A 10,069-nucleotide genomic window follows, 5' to 3' on the forward strand; every position below is an offset into this window, starting at 1 on the left:
CTTCCTTGGCCCAGAAATGTCATGTTCTTGATGTTGCACGATCCTAGCGTGAGAAACAGAAAATCAAAGAGAGGAAAAATAACTAACTAACGGGCATATCAATGTGTTTCAACTCGTCAAAGCTTGGGTTTTCCTCTATTAAATTAATGGATGAAAAATATCATGCCTGGAGAGGGGGGCCAGTGAGGGGTTAGCAATTCTATTGGGGTTAACATTGCCCCTGTTGGCCCTTGGCCTTGTCTAGAACCACCCATGCCTGTTTGACTTCATAGAGACGACAAGATTGTCACACATGCTCAACAATGACAAATAAAAATTGATTAGTAAATCACAAAATGTTTCTCAAATGGTGCAAGCTTTTTGAAATGAGATCTTCAGACAGTCGTTCATTAGCAAATACAGTTCCTCAGGGGTTAAGAAGCTGAGCTAGCTAGCAAGTCTGACATTAGCTTTAGTGCTGTGGCTAAGCTACAATATAAACTTAAATTCTTGCTCAAAAGCTTTCCTAACCACGATGCTTATGACCAGCTCCTAATTCTTGTAAGCTGATCTATTCACATGTCATCCAATATGAACAAATTAGAGCTAGTTCTCTGCTGGGCACCATACACGATAAATGAGAATAGCTGTCAGATGACAACATCTTGGGTTCAATTCTTGTGAATATATTTGGGTAAGATAAAAAAAAAACCCATCTAAACAAGTTAGGCCATGTTGTTAGAATTAAATCATTACTGAACATCACATTCAGAAAATGATATGCTTGCCAAAAAGTTTAATATTTGTAATGTCCTAGGCCTTTAAAATATGTTCAAAGGCAAAAACAAATGCAGCTTGAATGTGCATATCGAGGGGCCCTGAATGCAGCACAGTGGGCAGGCTGGAATGTAAATCTCTAGATAATGTAGAGCTTCTTGGAAAGCAACGAGGGCTTTATGTCCTCTCATCACTCTTGTCAAGTCATGTGTCCCCCTGCTCGTTGAGGTCAACATCTCAGTTTCAGTAGGCTCTCTTCGCGGTTTTTATGCTAAGAAATGAACTTTTACAGTAGCTTTATGAAACCCTTGCATACTCTCTTGTTCCTTTATTCTTTGTTACGAAGAAACAGAAATTTCTTCTAATTTCTTAAAGCAGTTTGGATCAACGGTCTCCCCGGATGTCAATTTGTTCCAAAGCTTTTCTTTGGACGTTGACTGCTTGTTGACTCATTTTCTAGTTCTTGTCACAACAGGATATTCTCCAGTGAGTGGTTCAAACAGAACTGAAGTCAGTATAGATTCTCCTAGTATGATAGCCTTCAGTAAAATACCAGTTTTATTGTATCACACATTAAGAAAATAGATTTCAAACTAAATTAGTCTGGATAATATTACTGCTGTTATATAAAACTGTTTACTAACTCCCTTGTAGTTAAGTTTTTTTGTTTTTCTGTAAGTAGGGCCATGCTGAATTATAAGTCAGTGGTGTTCAAACTTTTAAAAAAAATATTTTGGGGCTCCCCTGTCTGCTTTTGACTAGGACTCACTGGTTTTATCTGGTTCTACTTATTTACTATATAATTTAAGTAAAACAAAGAAAGAATGGTAATTGAAAGTGAAATACTTTGTGCTGTCTAACATTTACCATTGAAAGGAGATTTGAACTGGTCAGTAAACAAACTCTTCATCTGCATCTGTTGCTTGTGCTGGCTGGCCAAATTTGTATCCTTGTCAAATTGTGATCTGGGGCCTCAAAGAATCATCCCAGGGGCCACAGATAGCCCATGGGGACAACTCTGGTCAGTTTGTCTGCCATCTTATTAAAATTATTTTAAACCAAATGACTGAAAATTTTAGCGGAATTGGAATCATTATTATTATTTTTTAAACCCTGATGTATCTTAAATCTGATAACTGGCCATGGCCTCTGGACAAATCTATGAACAACAACAACAAAAAGATTAGACTACGAAAGCTATACACAACAGATGTATTTAAGAGTCAAGTCTTCAAGAACCAGAGAAATACAGCAAACATCTGGAGGACATAGCTACATCACCCTGTAGTTGCTCATCAAATCTAAGCCACTTTTCAGCGAATCACTCTTTGGGAGTCACCTTGCTGATGATCAATACTATTCTATGTACATCAAACAGGGTTTCTGTGGTATTTTGTGTACATCCAGCAGACGCAGTTGGATCAAACTGTGTTATTGTTACAGGCCGGCAGCAACAAAGTGTCCACAGATCCAGCTGGTTAATAGTTAAACAGTTCAAGTTACATTTTCTGTAATATGTAGAAAAATGCTGGTTCATTGTTTGGATTTAAGAGCATTTTTCTGATTCAATTCTGTGGATTAAATTGTTTTAACAAACAAAAAAGTCTTTCCTCTCAAAAATGATCAAAACATTGAAGACCTTCAGGAATGTGAAATAGTGACCAAGATCTCTGTAAAAGATTAGAACAAAGTTTTGTGGTTAACAAATAAAGTATAAAAATAAAAATAACTTAAATAGGGCTCTTGATCATTTCAGTTTTAAATTCAGCCTTTGGCCACGGTGCAGTCTTGGAGTATGTGTTGCCTGTCTTCATACGGTCAGCAGGATTACAATCAAAGAGTCACGACTGAACAAATCTTTTTAGTCTTTGACCTCTCCCCAACCTCTGCTCTATCCGCCTTATGTGTGTTTGCTTTTGATGTTTTAATTGCATGTAATGTTAGCTGGGACAATCAACTATTAATATCTTCTCTGATTGTAGGTACTGTTATTCAATATCCCCCTGTGTTTTGGAGGATTAAAGGCCCACTGGTCTGATGCCTGCAGCAGCCACCAGACAGCAAGTTGTCATTCAGCAATCAAAGCTGAAACATGTTGAGGGGTTGTCATTTCATGTAGCTAACACACACGGTTATTTAAAGCTGCTTCAGGTAAACAAGGATGAAAGTGTGAGATGTTCTTGAAATGACACGGAGCTTCAAAATGGAAGTAAAAAAAATGGGATAAAGGAATAAAAAATATTTCCATAATCTCTCCCACCCCCTCTTTATACAAAATACACCAGAGGTACATTAATAAATAAAATGGGTGAATCAGGGGGTGGTGTTACATTGAGTTTTCAATGTAAACTGCTGGGTTTGTGAGAATGATGTAAGCTTTACATCATTGTAAACAAACGCCAAAACCCCTTCTTTAAAAAAAAAAAAAAAAAAATAGATTAAGTTTTGGAAATTAAACTGTTTTAAATAATTTGTTGTCAATACAGGATAATTTAGTCCGGGTTTGATACTCCTAAGGCCAGAGAAACGCAATAAATAAGAAAATCTGTGATTCTTAACTGTTTACGTTTCTGTTAAGTGTAGAACAATCTTTTTCAGGTTTAATCAGACTGAATATTTTAGATTTTGAACCAGAGGTTATGGAATGCAGTGCAGGCACACTAACCATACAAGTGCAAATTAATTATTTTATATTTTCCTTTTTCTAAAACCTTGAACAATTTAAAGTCGTCTCAAGTCCTACTCGTGTATTATGCCCTCTGGTGGGGCATTTAAGTGGTACAGGGGTCAAGTGCCAGTTTCGGTCCAAACTACAAGAATTAAAATGTAAAAATAACAATAAAACAAAATAAAAATGTGTATGTGATCGAGCCTAAAATTAAATTATTTGAACACCAGAACAGAGGTCACTTTTGACCTAAACTAAACACTGCCTTCCGTGAAAGAACCTCATTCCAACTGTGAATGTGCTGCAGTAGTACCTGACCAGTTCACCTTCATACAGTCCACCATGATTCCTACTGTGTAATGGAGGTTCTTATAGGAAAATATGAGACTGTGTGTAAGGAAATTAGGCTGAAGCAGAACCGGACCCTTCAAAGTAACAGCGATCCAAAACTTACCAGTACATCCATCAAAGGACTGGCTGAAAACTGAGAAATGGAAAGTCCCAGATCAAGTAGAAGCCCAGAACTTGATCTCAAGTAAAGGTTGTGGAATGACTTGACACAGGCTGCACATCCAAGAAAACCCACAAACATCTCACAGTAGGAGATGGCTGCAGGAAGTAAATTTCAGCTAAAGAGGGTAGGCCTAGCTAATGGTGGGTATAGTGTCCTAACTTTCTCCTCATAATACATGGTTTAGTTCATAACTTTTGTCTCATAAGTATGTTAAAGTACAATTTTGTGTTTACTTGCAATTTAATTAATCAAATTCTTTCCCAGAGACAAATAAAAAACAGTTTAGACATAGATATATAGAAGCATTTCTTTCAAACATGGGGTGTCCTAATTTTTTTACGACAGTATGTCACTCGTTTTGTGCGCATCTACTTATAAGGTCTTAATCCTTATTCTTTTTCTTCTTTTAAAAAATGGCTTTTTAAACTGAAACGCTCTGTTCATTCTAAAACTACAAGATTCCGACTCGAACTCTCAAGACTAGAAAGTATTTTAGATTTTGATCCAGAGGTTCACATCTGCAGTCCAGACTCAGTTTAGCACCAGTGAGAAGCTAAAGACCCAAACTTTATTACCGCAGGCAGCTAACAGCCAGTCACAGTATTCGAACAGGGCTTACTTATTATTCATATTTTGTCTATTCCTCTTATTTGTTCCAAACCCCGTTAATAGAAGAACTACCTCTTTTTTAAATTTCAGAAAAAGAGGCTTAATTGCAAGTACAAAAAAATGTTAAGTTTAAGGCACTCATCTTCTTACTGGTGGTTCAATAATTTTGGGGTTAATTCAGACAAAGTCACAATGACACCAACTGAACAGCACTTCATGAGACAGACTTGTTGACAAGCTTTTCTGCCACAAGGCCTTCAAACACTGGTCTTTATCGTTTAATCTCTTAAATGTTAAGTGTCAGTGTTTTTTAGTTTGTAGTTCAAATTGTTTTATACTGTATCTGACCTGCTGCTACTATTCCAATGCAATATGCTTGCCTCTGTAATGTTTTTCCCTCTGTCACTGTAATGCTTTTCTATCCTCCATTTGTTTTTTGTTTTGTTCATGTACAGCACTTTGAATTGTCTAGTTACTGAAAAGGCTTTTTAAATAAACCTGCCTGGTTGCCTTCATTGAAAGTTTCCATTGATCTGTGCTTATCCTCTTTCTGTCTCCCCATCCTTCTCCCGCCTCTCCTCCAGTCATGAGTCGCAGCATCGTGCGGCAGAGTAAGTTTCGCCACGTCTTCGGGCAGGCTGTCAAAGCTGAGCAAGCTTACGATGATATCCGGGTCTCTAAGGTGACGTGGGACAGCTCCTTCTGCGCCGTCAATCCAAAGTTCCTGGCCGTCATCGTTGAGTCCAGCGGAGGAGGAGCGTTTCTTGTCCTGCCCCTCTCAAAGGTCAGTAGCGGGTATAGGGAATAAACCTTTATGCATTTGGGCAACTTGAGAATAAAATGTCAAGTTGCACAAATGTTGTTGCTTAAAACCAACTCTGTAGACTGGATAATTATTGGCAGTGAAGTGTTATAAATGTACCCTTTTTTACTAAGATACTGCTATAGGTTTTCTAGTTTCTTTGTAACATTTTTTAATGGAAACACTGTAATTAGATATTTAGATATCAGTTATTTTTGTTCCGTTTAGTTAATAATTTCAGTTTTTCATGATAATTTTCCATTAACAAAATAAGTTCTTAACTTTGAATTTGCGGTATTGAATGAATTATAAACTTCTGTGACATATATGGTAAACTGCGACCTATTTAAAATTTCGATTAAAAAGACTAATATGTTTTACTGTTTCATCATTAAATCATAGTTTAACTTAAACACTGTAATCAATTTGTGGTATTTACATTATTTTAAGGTCATTTGCCATAATAAACAGTTGTAGATGGATTGCAAAACAAGTTTTCACTTACCTTAAAGGAGAATAAGTTAATAGTGTGAAATTCACTATTAGATTAAAAAGACCATACTGAATACATCATCATGATTGTGTCTCTCATGAGGAATTTTTTGGCTAACACAGCTGCTGGTAAATACAACTTGTTTTATGTTTGAACTGACATTTCTAGCCTCAAGATTGTCATTAGATCTGTGATATTTCTGTTATTCCTGTTCTACTGAGAGCAGCTGGAGAACCACACAGTGCAGCAATACACCAGGAGGCTCTCTGTTATTGACCTCTATCCACCATACTGTGCCATGCAGTAGTCTCTTTGTGCTGTAGTGGGCTAAGTCTGTGTCTTTGATTCAGGGCACCCAGTTCAAATATCAGTTGCATCAGAAAGGGCATCTGGCCTAAGATCGTTGGCAAGTCTGTGTGCAAGATGCACTGACTTGCTATGGCGACCACTGAATAAGGAAAGCAGTTAAAAGGGCACACACACTCATGCTGTGCCGTACAGTGTCATCATGTTTTACAGTAAATTTCTGGCAAGCTCAGCTGCCGGTAATTTGCTGTCAATTCCATGTTTCTTTATTTCTTCTAGAGTACTTTTAGTGTCTGAGAATGATCGTCATTTACAATGATTGTACTTGAACTTGGCTCCATACGGATGATTAATGTCTAATGCCATCCTATGAGTGCACTAGTTTCTTATGGAGTAAAAAAATGTTTTTATTGTTACAAATAAAACTATTAGTACTAAGCAGTGGCTCATGATACATTTTAGTTGCTGTACTAGGATGATGAATCCTGCTTTCTCTGTAAGGTTCCTCCCTACAAAATCCTTGACCTTATGCTACCAAGGTTGTAATTAGATTTTGAGAACATGATCATGTTCTTACTTTCTTCATTTCATGATCCTTATAACTATAACCTTATGATAATTTTCCAGCTTTGTTTAGTTAGACTTACTAGAGGTGGCTTCTGATGTATGATTCTTGTTTCAAGGTTGAATTTTGCTTGGCGTTCGGCTATAATAGGCCTCAGTCATTCATGACAAAGGGTTCAGCAGACAGCTGTGTGAGGTCAAATATTTGTTGTGACCTTAAATGTTTGAAATACACACAAAGTCAATTTTTCCTCCATTAAGGTTGGCTTTTAAAGGTAAAATCAATGACCAAGTACAAGGGAAAACAAAATAAGTATGTTGGTTTCAAAATAACCTGGGAGTGATTACAAATGTCCTCTCATTTTTAAACAATGAAGAATGCTGTTTTTGGTGTTGTTTCTTTCAATTAAATTCAATTAAATTTTATAGCTCCAATTCACAATGCGTCATCTCAAGGCACTTTACAAAGTCAAATTCAATCAAATCAAATCATGCAAACAGATTTGTCAAAAAGATTCCTATCTAAGAAAACCCAGCAGATCGCATCAAGTCTTGACAAGCAGCATTCACTCATCATGAAAGAGTGTAGACCCACAGGGACAGTTGTCTGCATTGTCCATGGCTTTGCAGCAATCCCTCATACTGAGCATGTATGAAGCGACAGTGGACAGGAAAACTCCCCTTTAACATGGAGGAAAACCTCCAGCAGAACCAGGCTCAGTGTGAACGGTCATCTGCCTCGACCGACTGGGGCTTAGAGAAAACAGAGCAGAGACACAGAAAAGCACAGAAGCACACATTGATCCAGGAACCTTGTCTATGTTATATGGTAATTACGGATGATCTGCCCCACTGGATGATGTCACAGCTAACAGAACATCAGACCAGGTGTACCTACTATGAAGAGAAAAAAAGAGAGAGAACAAAAAGTTATAAGTTGAAATAACAACAAACAATTCAAAAATTGGGGAACAGTAGGAGAACTCAGCAGAGTGAGAGAAATAAATCTTGATATTCTCCAGCAGCCTAAGCCTATAGCAGCATAACTATAGAGGTAGCTCTGGGTAACATGAGCCACTCTAACTATAATCTTTGTCAAAAAGGAAAGTTTTAAGATTAGTCTTACAAGTAGACAGGGTGTCTGCCTCACGGACCAAAACTGGGAGTTGCGTCCACAGGAGAGGAGCCTGATAGCTGAAGGATCTGCCTCCCATTCTACTTTTAGAGACTCTAGGAACCACCAGCAGACCTGCAGTCTGAGAGCGAAGTGCTCTGTTAGGAATATACGGGGTAATCAGAGCTCTGATATATGATGGAGCTTGATTATTAAGGACTTTATATGTGAGAAGGAGAATTTTAAATTATATTCTTGATATTCTTGAAGAGAAGCTAAAGTATGAGAAACATGACCCCTCTTATTGACTTTCATCAGGTTTAAATAAACGTGGTTAGATCATGTTAAACAATTAGGTTCTGTGTTTAAAACTGCTGCTCTGTTAAATCATGTTTTTTTTTCTTCTTCTTTTCAAACCTTTGGTATTTTTACGCATGGTTATCATACTCTGAGATTTGTATAGCAGCCTGTCCTTACGCGCTGTAATAATCATAAATATCAGCAGGAATTATTTTTAGCTGTCCTGTGAGCCTCCATAGGAGATTTAATTTGAGTCAGGCTGAGAAGAACCTCTGTGACTCAGTAATGAAATATATGATCATTTGAAAGATATTTAAAATGTTGTTAGTATACAGTAATTTCGTTATGTAAGCTTCATAATCATAAGTATTTAGACAGAATGATGATATTTGTGTAGTATAACAGGTATCAGTTTCAACTGATCTGTTTTGTAGCCTTTTAGTGGTAAACTTTTTGTAGGTTTTTGTGACATTGACTGTTGAAAGCACAAGATAAATAATAAGTAGCTATTTAAAATGATTTATCTTGTTTAAATTAGCAATTATTTTTTTATTATTATCAAATACATGAAAAAGTTTAAAAATGCAAAGTAATATTCAGTATTTTTGCACACACTGGAAAGTCATGGTGAACAGTCATGCTCTATATATACACACACCAGAGCGCTCGTATCTTCCCTCTCCCTACCCATGGGTCACCAAAAGGCCAAAAAAAAAAAAAAAAAAAACTCCCCCTTTTCAACGGTCTTGTCATTCCATCTATAAATACACCTCGCTTAGCATGTATGTGTCTGTGGAGAGGGAGATATTTCTAGTAATGCTGATACATGTGTTCGGATAAGAACCACAGTCTTTTTTTTCTTCATTTAATCTATGTATGTTAATATATGTGCTGGCAGTCTTCCAAACCATATTTTAGATGTTAATATTTGACTACCACCACCATGATAACCCAGGAATATATTCAAACCCAGAATATGATCTTTTCTCTTGCTGTAAGAGTGAGCAGCTCACTGCTACTTTCAACATTAGTGTGCTAGCAGGCCATGCTAGATTTGTACTGCAACCCTTTTTTTTAAATAAAATTGTTCGTATGTATCATATGTGTTCTTATGTATCTAAAAAACCTAAATGGACCATGTTAGCATTATCTTTAAAACATTTTTAATGAATTATTTTGATCAGGTCTTTGTATATCTGGACCAGAATGTAATAGCCCTTATAATGATTATGTTTTAAACCTATTTTATAAACTCTTTTGGTAACGTCTTTTTATATGTGGCAATGCCGTGCAAACCTTATATTGCTCATTTTTTGAATTATTGTTCGGTTAAGATCCTTATAAATCATAAAGTAGACCTAGCATTGTATTTCTTACTTTTTTTTTTTTTAAATAAATTGTTCAGGTCAGGTCTTTATCTATCTGGACAACAAGAACTTAAAGCCATGTTAGCAAATACTGCTATTTTTGTATAAATCAGTACAAAAACACAATTCTCATCATCCTGATGCATCTCTATAATTCTCATTGGTTGTTGCTGGTCTTACAGTTGTTTCCAGTTATTAATGTTTTTGTTTTGCTGGATTTACAGGATTTCATCCTATTACTTCTGACTTTGTATGATTACTTTGAGCAATTTCTCCTCCGTTTCTTCTCTGCATGCTAAGGGGGATTAGCTACATTTCCAAGACACTTTTTCACATTATTTCACAGTATTGTGGACAGTGAAAATAGAAACTTGGGATCTTTAGGGATGGACTCTACAGTAGCCATGAGACTGTCCATACTTTCCAATGATTTCGGTTCTCAAATCATGATCTTTGCCTTTCACTCTTTATTATAGTCTAAGAGAGATTGTAACCAAAGCTAGTACAAGTTAACTTTTCTCCAATATAACTGATTGCTGATACTACCTTTTTACTGATGAAAACTGGGATTAGTGA

The sequence above is a fragment of the Fundulus heteroclitus genome, chromosome 11, assembly GCF_011125445.2.
Source record: "Fundulus heteroclitus isolate FHET01 chromosome 11, MU-UCD_Fhet_4.1, whole genome shotgun sequence".
NCBI classification, from domain to species: domain Eukaryota; kingdom Metazoa; phylum Chordata; class Actinopteri; order Cyprinodontiformes; family Fundulidae; genus Fundulus; species Fundulus heteroclitus.